Genomic DNA, 14,788 nt, shown 5'->3' with positions numbered 1-14,788 from the left:
TCTATCAAGAGGAAATGACCCAAAACCAAAAAAGACCCCCTATACTAGGGCCTTCAACGAAAGTCCTTACAAGGCACCCCTTGGGATCGTAAGGATTAGCTACCCTTATGAACACCAAGGGAGGCCATAAGGACTTACAAAAAAAAAAAACACATGGTGACGATAATAATAATAAGTCTAGAGCGGCCACCAAGCCGCCTAGCCAAAAAGGGTCCCAAAGGAGACCTTTGCAAAAATAGTACTATGAATAACGACGAGAAGGACGCTTCTCGCAAAGAAATAATAAGCGCGCGCAAGAAAAACGGAAAAGGTTAACTACGACCCAAGGGGTCAAAATATCCTTATGAAAGCAACCAAGAGGCACCAAAAGAAGTCCCAGCGAACCCTTTCACATGGGCTCCAAAGGACCTCCAGTCCGATAGATAAAAGAAGGGAACCAACTAAACCCCATCATACGGGCTTAAAAGGGCCTCGAATGCAATAGAACAAGAAATAAACAGCAACATCATATATATTTATACATTAAAAAAAATAAAAAAAAAAGAGTTCTCGAGAGAATACAAGAGTTACTAACAGAAAAGTAGCACTGGTGATGATGTTACAAAATAAAAACAAAAAAGGAGCGAGACTATTTCAAGGCCTCCCGTAGTGGGCACTCCACCAGGTCGCTCGGGCAACGGCCTGCTCACCAAAAGAGGAGAAGTCGAAGTTGGGATCCTGCTTCAACACATTGTAAAGAGCCCGGTCTATAGACTTGCGCTCGGTTATGACCCTCTCCGCCTCCAAGGAAGCTCTCGCCGCCTCCCAGGAAGCCCTCTCCGCCTCCAAGGAAGCGACCTTCTCCTGAGCCGACTGTAGTTCAGCCCTAAGGGCCTCAACTTCAGTCCCCATTTGGATTACCATCTCATGCGACCCGGACGCAGCGGCCTTGGCCCCCTGGAGCTCGCGCTCCAAGCGTTTAGCCTTGCCCTTCAGCTCCTTGATCTTAGCCTTCAGCTTCTCATTCTTCGAGTCCAACTTGGCATACTTAGTCCGGGCCTTTGACAGTTGGACCTTGGTTGCGCTAAGCTCATTTTCGAGCTCCTGGACCTGGACTATGCGGCCGTCCCTCTCAGTGGTAGATGCGGAGAGGACGCCGGACGAGTCAGCATGCCGAAGAGACACGATATAGACCTGCACAAGAAAATCAATGGCATCAGCGATAAGTAACAAAAATAAAAACACATGTGCATCTATGCATAATACTAATCAACGCAAGGTGCAAAGCCTCACCCAAGCCGCGGCACCCCTTAGCATCTCCCCGAGGTCTGGTTGAGTCACGTTCCCCAGGCCCCTCCAGTCGGAGACAGGGAAACTCGCAGCTATTGGAATGAAACGCTGCCCATAAACTGAGGCCATCCTGGTCACCCAAGGCTCTGCCTCCACGCTAGGAACATCTGGTTGGACAGGAACGGATGACCCACTCGCCGAAGCGGGAGGCGGCGCAGAGAAGGGAAAAAACTGGGACCCTGGTGCATTAGAAGGGGGCTCCGAGAGGTCGACATAGTCAGCGTCTGGTATGCCGATGTCATGGGGGACCTGAGGGAAGACGTCCGTGCCATCAAGGCCAGGAGGGGCGTAGCATCCCGCCGCGGCCTGCGGGTCCAGAGATGGAAAAGCCATGTCCTGGTCATGTGGGCCATAGGGAGGGCATCCCCCGAGGGACGAGGGGGCATCCTCCATCTCCTCCTCAGCCTCGCCATCATGTAGGGATGGCCCAATCGGCATAGCCACAGCCTTCTTAGACACAGTAGTTGACCACAGGAACTTAGGGTCAGAAACCGTGGACAACTGGTGGAAGTTAAGGTTCGTCACAGTAAATAGGACCGCCGCCTTCTTCAAGGCGGCGTCTGCATCTATAAGCTTGTTTATAGCCGCCGCCTCTGACCCAATCGCCGAAGGATCAGCGAATTGCTCTGCATGAGTCACACCAATGTCAGCACAAGCAAGAGTATAAAACAGTAAGTTCTAATAAAAAAAAAAGGGGACCAAGGTACTTACTAGGGCCAGAGCGAAAGTCCTCGCGAACAGAGAGAGGGCCCTTTACCCAAAAAAAGTCTTGCTTCCAGAGCCCTGGGTTAGACACTGAACCCTCTATTAAAGGGAGATCCTTGTTGGCCTTCTGCAGGTAGAAGAAGCCCTTGGACTTGTGCACCGCCATGAGGTTGTACAGGGTGTGCACCTCTTGCGCCGTTGGGGCGCACTCGACATTCTGCTTGAACCAGATGAAAAGACAGCTTAAAGTCAACCAACTGTTGGGTGACAGTTGAAGAGGGGCCAAGTCGAAGTAGTTAAGAGCCGCCACAAAGAACGGGTGCAAAGGAACGGTGCCACCCGCCTTCAAAATATGCTCGTTCAAAGCCACAAAACCCATCTCAGGGCGGTCGGCCCGGCAGGTCTCCTTAGGAGCGTATATGGCGTATTCTGGAGGAATGCGATAGTGCTTTACTATCCCCTTCAATTTTTTCAAGGACACATGGGACACTAGGCTGGATGCCAGTGGAGGGGCGTCGTCCTCTTCCTGGACAGACACCTGTCTGCGTGCTCTCGGCATATCTGCAAAATCAAAAGAAATATGTGAGGAAGAGGCAGAACACTTAACCCTCCATTTTTTCTTCCTAGCAAGAGTTTTCCATCGAGGGAGCGATGGCGAAAGCGCTAAGCTAGGATAAACTGAGACTAGAGGCTGGGGACAGGAGCTAGCAGCCCCATGACTATCATCAGGCGAGGAAGGAGTGGGAGGTTCTGGCGGAATGTGTCCCTCCATAAACTCTAAATCCCACCGCAATTCGAAAAGGGTCGTCCTAAGACGCGCTATGTGGTCGCTAAGGCCCAGGGGTGAAGGTCCTCCATCTCCCCTCGACACCGAGTCAATTTCGCTCTCTACCACCCAAATTTTGCACCTAAGATCAGCCATGCACTCAAGGTGGCAGATGCGGGCTTGCCTCAAAGAATCATAGTCCTGGTAAGGGTTTCCCTCAGGGGACTCTGAGTCTGAGGACAGGTCAATAAACTCAGCCCTTGGGGGTATGTCGGACGGGCCCTCACTGGCCATGAAACCACGTCCCAACAGCAAAAAGGGGCTCACGTATAAACGAGGGGAAGGCTACAAAACACAAAGGAATAGGCTTAATACCTCTAGGTGCAAACGCCCTAAATGGACTACTACAAGGTATATGTAAAAAAAAAGAGGGAGGAGGGGCGTGCATATGGTCAAACTCACTACAAGCTCAGACTAATGTACCCCATCCCAAGTGCTGCTAGTTTGGACCCGATGTTTAAAAAAAAAAAATAATAATAATTAAAAAGGAAGAGAAAAAAGAATATACCTCAAGCGATTAAAAGAACGAGGCCGGGGCCCAAAGAAGGTCGGGAAGCGAAAAGCACCGAAGCGCCGAAAATGCGCGTCTGCAAGAATTAACCAGAAACGTGTGTTAGTCCTAAAATATACGCACCAAGAAATTAGCTAATATGTACAAAAAAAAAAAAGTGATGAAACTATGGAAAAAGTGTATTTGTGGGGGATTGAACCCTTTACCTCTTGAAAAGAGCAAGGGCCTAACTACAACTAAGCCAAGGAAGTAAGGTGTAAAGATTAAGCCATGCATGAAGGCCTATTTATAGGAACCAAGGTGAATAGTCTACAAGAGCACCTAAAGACCCTCTTTTAGACTAGAGGGGCAAGTGTTGATGCTCATAATCTCATCAAGAGAAAATGCAAGGCCATCGCGTGGGCGAAGCCCCACCATCTCGTGAGGCCCTCGCATGGGCGAAGCCCCCCTATCTCGCGAGGCCATCTCGCGCCATCTCGCGAGGTCATCATTCCGTGAGGCCGTCGCGTGGGCAAAACCCTTCCATCTCGCGAGGCCCTCACATGGGCGAAGCCCCACCTTCTCGCGAGCCCATCTCGCGAGGCCCTCGCATGGGCGAAGCCCCCTGTCTCGCGAGGCTATCGCGTGGGCGAAGCCCCACCATCTCGCGAGGTCATCATTCCGTGAGGCCGTCGCGTGGACGAAGCCCCTCCATCTCGCGAGGCCCTCGCATGGGCGAAGCCCCACCATCTCGCGAGGCCATCATTCCGTGAGGCCATCGCGTGGGCGGAGCCCCACCATCTCGCGAGGCCATCATCCCGCGAGGCCGTCGCGTGGGCGAAGCCCCACCGTATCGCGAGGCCCTTGGGCCACTCTCAGCATGCGAGTCCGAGGGAGGCTGCGAGGCTGTGAACGGCGCCCCATGCGCGAGGCCGCGCAAGGTCCCGCGCGCGCGCCCCTGGAGGTCCATCAGCCCACCGTCTTCTTGGAAGGCCGACACCCCGTAACTTGACACATATGGCCCAAAGGCATCTTGCCTCGCACGCTAAGACGTAGAGCGAGGCCAAGCACTTATCGCCCACGCCCGTGGGTGACCTTAGGGTGCTCCGGGCATCCCATACCAAGGGTCCCGTTCCCTACACCTTGAGATCCCTATGTTTAGGAGATCCCGTACGAGTCGAATGCGACATATTTGTACGACCAAGTACTAAGTACCGATACCAGGGCCAGTGAAGTTGCTGGGGTAAGGATCATGGTCCGTACGTCTACGGCCATAGGTCAGAGCCGACACCACGACCTCCTGCGCCACTATGCCTGCTGCCACGTATCAGACATGGGCACAGCAAAGTGGTGGAAACGTCTTCCTGACACCTGCTCATGTACGAGATGTACATCCACGACCTCTGAAGCCACTCCCCTGACACAGTACGAATGTACCACTTGGTCCCCTGGACCACTATGTACCTAAGGCCATTAGAGCCTACTATAAAATGAATTCTAAGACCACCTGAAATGGGGTTGGAAATTTGACTGTAGCAGAGGCATTGGTGTGAATGAAATACTAAGTTTTCCATCATTGTTATATCATTGTTCTTGAGTTATTGTTCAAGTTTTCATAGCTTTCCAATTAGCGATTTCGATTTGATAATTTCTCCAACTTAACTTCGTTGACGAGTTCTCACCGTCAACACCTGCTAAGCTCGGGCTACTTGATACGAAGACACTCGACAACGGATATACCTCGATGCTAAGTTCTTTCGATCTCAGAAAGAACCTTGAGGTTAAATGTCTTCGAGGTTGCCATCTTGATTCGAGGGTTTGACATTTGGGCCACAAACATGCATTTTAGATATCTCGAGCTCACACTTGACGAATCCAGCTTTCGAGGTCACAATCTCTGGTCTCAAAATCTGGGTGTAACATTTTGCCCCCTCAAAAGTATTAGTTCGAATCCTATGAGAAGGAAACTTTTGAATTACTTTCTTCGGGAATCGTTCCATCACACACTTGAGTATGGATACACGTCAGTTGGGTATTGCTCACTCAAGGTACTTGAGTGCCTTGAAACTCTGCCTATGTCTACCCGCCTGCCCTCCTTTTGGGTACTATCATTTCACTAGTCCCTGGCCGTTAGATCTAATACAGAATCTGGCCAATGGCCCAGATTAGTTCAACTTCTAACATCCCCGTGGGCCTATAAATAAGTTTCCGGTTGTCTTCTCCATTTTTCCTTCACATTCAAACTTCCAGAAAGAAAAAACCAGAGCCTTTCTTGTCCATTTCTTGCATGTTCTCCAAGCCGAGAAGACAAAGCAACGTTGGACATTTTGACTCAGTGAGATCGCATTTGCAACCGCTCGTTCAATCATCCATTTCTCTGTTTCCACCGATTACATTGTGTAAGGACAATAGGAACCATTTTTATGTATGGTCTTCGGTAGATGAGAGGGTACATAGGTTCGATAGATGGCTCGGGAAATACAACACCATGTATAGCCTGAACGAGGTATGGAACGGAATAGTCGTCCAATACGGGACTAATGACTATAGGGACCTTTCGAGGTTGACATCCACTTATAGGGAATTTACTCCCCCCGCCTCTTCTGAAGGTTGGGGAATTTCGTGGTCGCCAAGCACAAGCTCGGGAGAGAGTTCCAGTTAGGTTTCTCTCCACTTGTCTTTTTATCCCTTCTGTCTGTATCATGTTAAATTTTTTTTTTTGGGATAACTCATAATGTGGTGTAAATGTGCAGGCGAGATGGACTCCGACCTTGACAACATCCTAGAGTGTGGTGGGGCCAAGAGAAGTAAGCGCCCGAGGGGCTCGTGGAAGTCTGAGCGACCCGCCAAGGTCCTCAAGAGGACTGAGAAGACACCTCCTCCACTAGCTCCAGCTGCTACGAGCCCGGCTGTGGAGCCAACTCCTCAGGTCAAAGCGTCCACTACAGTCGAACTCCAACCCCCTTCAATCGTGGTTCACTCAACACTCGGCCCACCTCCGAAGAAACCCTTAGTTTCCACAACACGCAGGTTGTCAGTTTCTACTCACGCCGATGAGTATGTAATTGACAATGTTGCCGGTTCCCATGGGGCTACACTTGGCTCGGACATTCTATCTCGAGTGGGCCAGAGCTTTAGTGGCTTCAACGCCCCTCATTGGCAGTTTTTGAACAATGCTCGAGACTGCAATACACTTTATGAGAAGAGTATCGAGCTCACTGCTGTGGTAACTTCCCTCATCTTTCGGTATTAGCCGTATTTACACTCGGTCCATATGCTAATTTGATTTCTTTGTATGCCAGAATCTGCCTGTCTCTGCCCAACTCAATTATAAGATGAACAATGAGGTCCATTCGAGCATGTCCCTTGCTCAGGAGGCGAAGGATCTTTAGGTCAAACTGAGTGACAAGCTCAAGGCAACAAAAGAAAAGGTCGAGGCAGGACCTGAGGAGCTAAAGGAAAAGTCTTCCGAGCTTGAAAAGCTGAATGCCCGGCTCGCGGAGCTTGAAATGGAAAATGCTCGAGTCAAGGAGACCAATGCCAAGCTTGAAGAAGAGAAGTCCGTCACTTTCGAGATCATGGAGGACGAAAAGAATCGTATTCTCGAAGAGTTTAAGGAGAAGAAGGACCGGGCAGTCGACATGGCCATGTGCAGAATCTGGTCCAACAATGTCGACCTCGACACCAGCTTCTTAGGCCCTCTTGAAGCAAAGCTTGTGGCCCAATGGCAGGCTTGGATGGATGATGAGGAGACTGGTCGAGAAGAGGCAGAGGGAGCCAGGGAGAATGCTGATGCTGAGAAGGCCAAGGAGGATGCTAAGAAGGCCAAGGAGAATGTTCCTCCTTCTTAATTCTTGTCTCGGGTTTGCGTCCCTCTGAATCTTTTGTAATAGCCTTTTTTGTTTTTTTTTTATTTATCCATGGGGCCAAGACAATTTTACAGCTCATAAAAGAGTTGCATTTATATGATATTTGAGATACCATTTTTTGTTTTTATTTTAATATATATGCTTTACATTTCTTGGGCTGAAATATTTTGCACAATTTATATTAAAGTGTCATATATGCCTGTTTATTCATACAAACATAGTTTGGATTTAAGCTCGAGGTTCAGTGCATTCATGCATAGTTTGCTTGAATTATCCACTTCCGATCTCGTTATTTGTCAAGGTCGGATATTACTTTTACCATGCACCCGAAAGTACTTATATGACATGTAATCCAAATGCTTTAGTTATATCTTACTTTTTTAGTTACTTTTTTCTCATCCTCGGTTAGCTCCCCGGGGTTATGAGGTCGAAACTATTGTTTTGCAAGATACTCCAGCCTTGATCTCGACTTAACACGAAGTGGGTTATGCTCCAACTTACTGTCGATTAGTTTAGCTGGTTTGTTCCAAACCTATTAAGGTCATGTTAGGTTTGTAATCCATACACTTATATTTTTTCTTGATAATTTGATTATATTCAAACTTTCTTGTCTAGCACACTTGGTTACGTCCAAACACTTGTATGTTTATGATAGTTTGGTTATATCCAAACTATCTTAGTTCGCGCATTTGGTTATATCCAAACACTTGTATGTGTTTTGATAGTTTTGTTATATCCAAACTATCTTAGTCCGTGCATTTGGTTAACTCCAAACACTTATATGTTTTTGTTTTTCGTATTTGCTTCTTATTTTTTCAAGCTGATCGTATAAGTACCACTAATGCCCCCTTAATATCCTATGAATGCGACCATAGGTTATTAAATTAAGAGAGATTGCAAAAAATACAGCATATTAAAATGAAATCAAACTTTATTTGATAAATCCAAAAATAGAAAACAGTACAAACAAACAAGCATGGTTATAGGAGACATCCTTTCTACACTATTGATAGTAAGGTCGTAGGTGCTCGCCATTCCATGCTCGTGGTACCAGACTTCCATCCAATCTCGCCAACTTGTATACGCCGGGTCAGATGACTGATTCTATCTGATAAGGTCCCTCCCAGTTTGGCCCGAGAATGCCAGCCGTCGGATCCCGTGTTTCCAAGAATACACGCCTTAGCACCAAATCTCCTACGCCGAATTTTCTATCTCAGACTCTTTTGTTGAAGTACCGGATAGCTCGCTATTGGTATGCAGCATTTTTTAATTGAGCTTCGTTCCTTCTTTCTTCGATCAGGTCCAGAGTTTCTTCGAGCTGAGAATGGTTCGAGGTTTGATCATAAGCGAGGGCTCAAATTGTGGGAATTTCGACCTCGATTGGCAACATAGCCTCGCAACCGTACACAAGAGAGAATGGGGTATGTCCTGTTGATGTACGGGCCGTGGTCCTATATGCCCATAGGACTTGGGGCAATTCTTCGGGCCATCTTCCTTTAGCTTCTTCCAACTTTTTCTTTAGCGAACTCTTTAGGGACTTGTTTACAACTTCGACTTGGCCATTCGCCTGGGGATGGGCAACTGATGAGAAGCTCTTAATTATCCCATTTTTTTGTAAAAGTTGATAAACAGATCGCTGTCGAACTAGGTACCATTTTCGGATACAATCTTCCTTGGCATCCCATATCGGCATATGATGTTCTTTACCACGAAGTCAAGGACTTTCTTCGATGTTATTGTTGCCAAAGGTTCAGCTTCAGTCCCCTTTGTGAAGTAATCTACGGCGACCACTGTGTATTTTACATCGCCTTTGCCAGTCGGAAGGGAGCCTATGAGGTCGATTCCCCAGACCGCAAATGGCCACGGGGAGGTCATCATAGTTAGCTCAGATGGTGGAGCTCGAGGAATTGTGGCGAATCGTTGGCATTTATCACACCTCTTGACGTAGTCGAACGAGTCTGATTTGATTGTAGGCCAAAAGTATCCCTGACGTATGATCTTCCATGATTTTCTTAGCTTCGGGTGGGGTCACGCATCGGAGTAGTGGCATGGAATATCCTCTCCTATACAGCTTTCCATCTACAATGGTATACCTAGGGATTTGGTACATCAACTTTCGCGCCTTGGCTCGTTCTTCCATGAGAACGCTGGTCTAGAGGTACTCAACTATCAGAGTCATCTATGTTGGCTCGGAATTGATCATACAAACATCCTCTTATTCTGGCTCGTTAATACTGGGTGTCACGAGATGTTCGATTGGCACGATATTCAGTTCTTCATTGTCGGTAGATGTAGCAAGCCTGGCTAAGGCGTCCGCGTTCGAGTTTTGTTCTTGGGGGACCTGTTCTATCGCATAGAACTCAAACTGCTCCAGTGCCGACTTCTCTTTTTCTAAGTATGCCGCCATCCTCGTACCACGAGCCTGGTACTCTCCCAAAATTTGGTTAAGCACCAGCTGGGAGTCACTGTAGCAATGTATTGCTTTGGCTTTGAGCTCCTTGGCTATGTGAAGTCTTGCCAGTAGAGCCTTGTACTCGGCCTCGTTATTCGACGCGTTGAAGTCAAATCTTAAGGCAGAGTGAAATCGGCTCCCTGCAGGGGTGGTCAAGATTACTCCTGCCCCGATCCATTTTCATTAGAAGACCCATCAACATAAAGTTTCCACAGCTCGTGGGTCGGGGTTATAAATTCTTCATTGGCCACTCCCGCACACTCCACTATGAAGTCTGCCAAGGCTTGACCCCTAATGGTCGTCCTTGGATGATAGGTGATCTCGAATTTTTCGATTTCAACTACCCATTTGAGAAGTCGATCCGAAGCTTCTGGCTTGGACAAGACTTGTCTTAGTGGTTGTCAGTAAGTACATGGATGGGGTGCACCTGAAAATAGGGTCGGAGCTTTCGAGATGAGTGAATTAGGCTGAGAGCTAACTTCTCCATCAAGGGATATCTTGATTCTACCCCCAGTAATCTTTTGCTAACGTAATACATGGGCCTTTGCACTTTTTCTTCTTCCCATACGAGTATCGCGCTTATGGCGTGCTCGGTCGTAGCTCGGTATAGGTACAGAACTTCTCCCATAACGGGTTTTGACAAGATGGGGGGTTCTGCGAGGTTCTTCTTGAGCTCTTGAAAGGCCAACTCACACTCCTCTGTCCATTCGAATTTCTTGCCTCCCCTCAAAAGGTTGAAAAATGGAAGACAACTGTCTGTAGATTTTGAGATAAACCTACTTAATGCTGCCATCCTGCCAGTCAAACTTTGGACATCCTTATGTTTCCGAGGTGAAGGCATGTCGATCAGAGCCTGGATTTTTTCTGGATTAGCTTCTATTCCTCGAGCATTCACAATGAAACCCAAGAATTTTCCTGAAGATACTCCGAAAGAGCACTTCTGAGGGTTAAGTTTCATGTTATATCTTTGTAACATGGCAAAGCATTCTTCGAGGTCATCAACATGGTTATTGTTAAGTTGAGATTTAACTAACATATCGTCAACATAAACTTCCATGTTATTCCCTATTTGTTCAGAGAACATCATGTTCACGAGCCGCTGGTAAGAGGCTCCAGCATTTTTGAGCTCGAATGGCATGGCGTTATAACAATATAGCCCTTTGTCAGTTATGAAGCTCGTATGCTCTTGGTCAGGGGCATGCATGGCAATCTGGTTATATCCAGAATAGGCATCCATGAATGACATGAGTCCATGCCCTGCCATGGCATCCACGAGCTGTTCGATCTACGGTAAAGGGAAGCAGTCCTTAGGACAGTCCTTATTGAGGTCCGAGTAGTCAATACAGGTTCACCACGTCCTGTTAGGCTTCGGGACCAGCACCAAGTTGGCTAGCCAATCAGGGTATAAAGCATCTCTGACGAATCGGTTTGCTTTTAACATGTCGACTTCCTCTTTAAGGGACTTTTTCCTATCGTCATCCAGTTGTCTTCGCTTTTGCTGCTTCGGCGGGAAGCTTTTGTCAATATTTAACGCGTGGCTCACTACATTTGGACTTATCCCTATCATGTCCGAATGTGAACATGCGAAGACATCCTAGTTTTTCTTCGTGGAGATTATTCCCGACCTTTACTGTTTTCGGGGGGTCTGATTCTTCGAGCCTGATTTCTTCGAGCTCTTCTAATGGTTCGAGATCAGCTCTTTCCTCCACTCTTGGATCGATTTCTTCATCTATCTCCAAGACTATTCTGTCCTTAGTCTGAATAACGACGAGCGCTTGTGCACTCGCCTGCTTCTTTCCTCTTATGGAAATGCTATAGCATTCCCTTCCTACCAAATGGTCTCCTTTCAGCGTCCCGATGCCACTAGAAGCCGGGAACTTCATGGCCAAATGCCTTACAGATGAGACTACCCCCAGCCCTACTAGGGCGGGTCTCCCGAGCAGCATGTTGTAGGCCAATGGCAGGTCCACTACTACAAACTCCATCATCTTGGTTGTTGAGATTGGGTAGTCTCCCAAGGTCACAGGGAGTTCAATGGACCCCATACAGGCAATCCCCTCTCCTGAAAAACTGTACAGTGTTGTTGCACAAGCTTTTAGGTCACGAAGCGCGAGTCCCATCTTTTCTAAGGTGGCCTTATAGAGAATGTTCACTGAGCTCCCATTATCAATGAGGACTCGGTGAACCTTCTTGTTCGCGAGCTGGAGAGTGATGACCAGTGGGTCATTGTGAGGAAACTGAACATGGGACGCATCGTCCTCAATAAAGGTTATAGGCTGAGATTCAACCTTTTGGTACTTTAGAGCTCTGGGTTCGGGTTCATAAGGGGGCCCGTCCCCAGTTTTTAGCTCGTTCACGTATCGCTTTTGGGCATTCTTGCCCGATCCTGCGAGGTGAGGTCTGCCTGAGATGGTTACCACATCTTCTGCATCAATCGGAGGGGGTCTATCTTCTTCCCTAGCTCGGGAATTGTTGTTTTGAGCAGGCGGTAGCGCAGCTGTCCTTTTGCTGGTAGAGGCCTAATTATTATTCTGGTTCCTGACATACTGCCTAAAGTATCCTCTCGAGATTAGTACTTCGATCTCGTCCTTCAGTTTCCTGCATTCATCAATAGTGTGCCCAATATCTTTGTGAAATCGACAGTATTTACTGGAGTCTCTCTTGGACTTTTGATTTCTCATGGGGTCTGGACTCCTGAAAGGGACTTGGTTTTCATTAGCCAGGTAAATATTCTCCCGAGACTCGTTGAGCTCGGTGTACACCTTGTACACGGAGAAGTATCTTTCCCCTTTCTTCTTCTTTCTCCATTCTGCCTCGGGGTTACTTCCTTCATTCTTCTTTCTTTTGGAAGGATTTTCGGCAGGGGGTTTCGAGGCTGATGCGTCCGGCGAGGTCAAGGCAGAGTTTACGTTTATCATTGTAGCTATGGGCTGAGAGGCCATATTCAGCGTTGACCTCACCTCTTCTACATTGAAAAACCTCTGAGCTCGTCGATTAAACTCGGTTAAGGACCTCAAAGGCTTCCTCTGCATATCATCCCAGAGGGGACTTCTCGGCATTACCCCAGCTTGGACGACCATTAAATGACCGTTGCCGTCTACATCCCGAGCTTGGGCGACTTCCAGATTGAATCTTGTAAGGTAGCTCTTCAACGTTTCATCTGGTTGTTGCTGGACATTGGTCAGGGTCGATGCCTTGGGTCTGGCCCCGATCATGGCTCTAAATTGCTTCTTGAAATCTTTCGACAAAGAAGTGATTGAATGTCTTTTATATTTTTCGAACCAGTTTTTCACTGGTCCTGTAAGCGATGCTGGAAATAACATGCATCTGAGCTCGTAACCCACATTACTTGCTCTCATTATAGTGTTAAATGTACTCAAATGACTATACGGGTCGGATTTCCCTTCGAAAGGTGGGACATGAGGAATCTGAAACCCTTGAGGAAATGGAGTGTTGGAAATGTGGGGAGCGAATGGCTTGAGCTCCTCATCAGAATCTTCGTCCCGATTCCGACCTTGCTCATTCTGTAAAAGCTTAAATGCTCTTTCCAGTTGGTCAATTCTATCCTAAACTGGGTCCACAGGGGGTCTCACCTGAAATTGGTTATCATTGATCACAATTCCAGGCTCGCGCCTTCGTAGGGGATCCTTGCGCCCATTTAGGCGATCTCTCAGATCTGGGTTCGAGGGATTACCCCTACCCCGATTCTGATTCAGGTGTTCCCGCAAGTCAGGGTGGTTCCTTTGGCTCCCGGTATTTCTACATCCTTGATCATACATACTGACTGATCTGGTGTCCCCTGATTTGTCACTGGTGAGGCTCATTGCATGATTGTGTTTGAGATGGATTCCTTTCAGGCTACCACATCTCTGCAGTGCGAGACCAAGACATTTGGCTTCTCGTAGGCTGGGCGCCTCTCCGTTCTCTAGTCGCTTCTCCATTCCCCTTCTTTCTTCCAACCCGCCTTTCCCTATCACCCTGAGTCAGTTGTGTGTTCCTCCGAGGCGGTGAAGGATATCTTATTGGCGATGGAGGGAACCGTATGGGTGACGGTCGCTGCCACCCATTTCAGGGTCTGGATGGTCTCGAATTCTCCTGTGCCGGCTTAATAACATTCTGCCTGTTACCAAGATTTTGAGTCCAAGCCTCTGCAGGGGCTCGGTTATTCCCAGTTTCAGCTGGTAACTCAGTAGTTGCGTTAATCGGAGCTCTAGCCCGGGTGTTTCTTTGGGGCCTCGAGAGAGCAGGTTGCTCTGCCGGTGACGGAGGTTGCTTCGTTCTTCTTGTGGCAGCATTTTTGCGAGGTCACCCACGAGGCCTACGGGGAGGAACATGAATGTCCCGCGGAGGTGGGGCTTGGTTCTCAGGCGGAGGTTGAGGCTGAGCAGCCTGCGCCTCCACAGCTAACCTAGCCATCTCCTCGTTTCACTTTTTGGCCTCAGCCAATTGTTTTCTTAACTGTCGATTTTCGAGTTCCACAATGGGGACATACCGCTCGGGATTATAATACATGTCCTCATCATCCCTGGGAGCCAGAGGTGCCGGAGGTCCTCGAGAATCGGAGGACTCACTTCTTTCTTCTGGTTCTGGATTCATCATTGGCTTGTCCACGAGAATTTTACGTGGCTCAGCAGTTAACTTTGCCTAGTCCACGAGTCTATTTTATTAAGACTTGGAGTTTTCTGGAAATCCTTCAGGGATGAATTGTCCAGAATTTCTCTCAGTATATCAAAAGATCTTTCCTCTACAAATGTTCACGAACTCTCTATTTATAGAGAGTTTTCAGAGTTCATTCCCACATATTTCGGGAAGATACTTCTGCTTATTAATTAAAATAATGATATTAAATACTGTAACTCCTATATACAAGGAAACGTCCCCTGAAGACCAGGGGCGAATAACAGATTTGTTAATATCCCTTTAATGTTGGGATGTTACAACAATAAATATCTTTAAATGCATGGAACGCATTACATCAGATGACCCATGAAATCTTTTGAGGTCGGCAATCAGCATCATGTCGGTTCAGGTCTATAGATAGGTTACGAGCTAACCGCCTTACTCCAAGACCAGCTTGAAGCGGGTAGATACCATCGAGGCTGTTACACTCCAAGCTT

This window comes from Humulus lupulus, chromosome 6 (genome assembly GCF_963169125.1).
Source record: "Humulus lupulus chromosome 6, drHumLupu1.1, whole genome shotgun sequence".
In the NCBI taxonomy this organism is placed as follows: domain Eukaryota; kingdom Viridiplantae; phylum Streptophyta; class Magnoliopsida; order Rosales; family Cannabaceae; genus Humulus; species Humulus lupulus.
Note: the sequence above shows the minus strand (reverse complement) of the source record.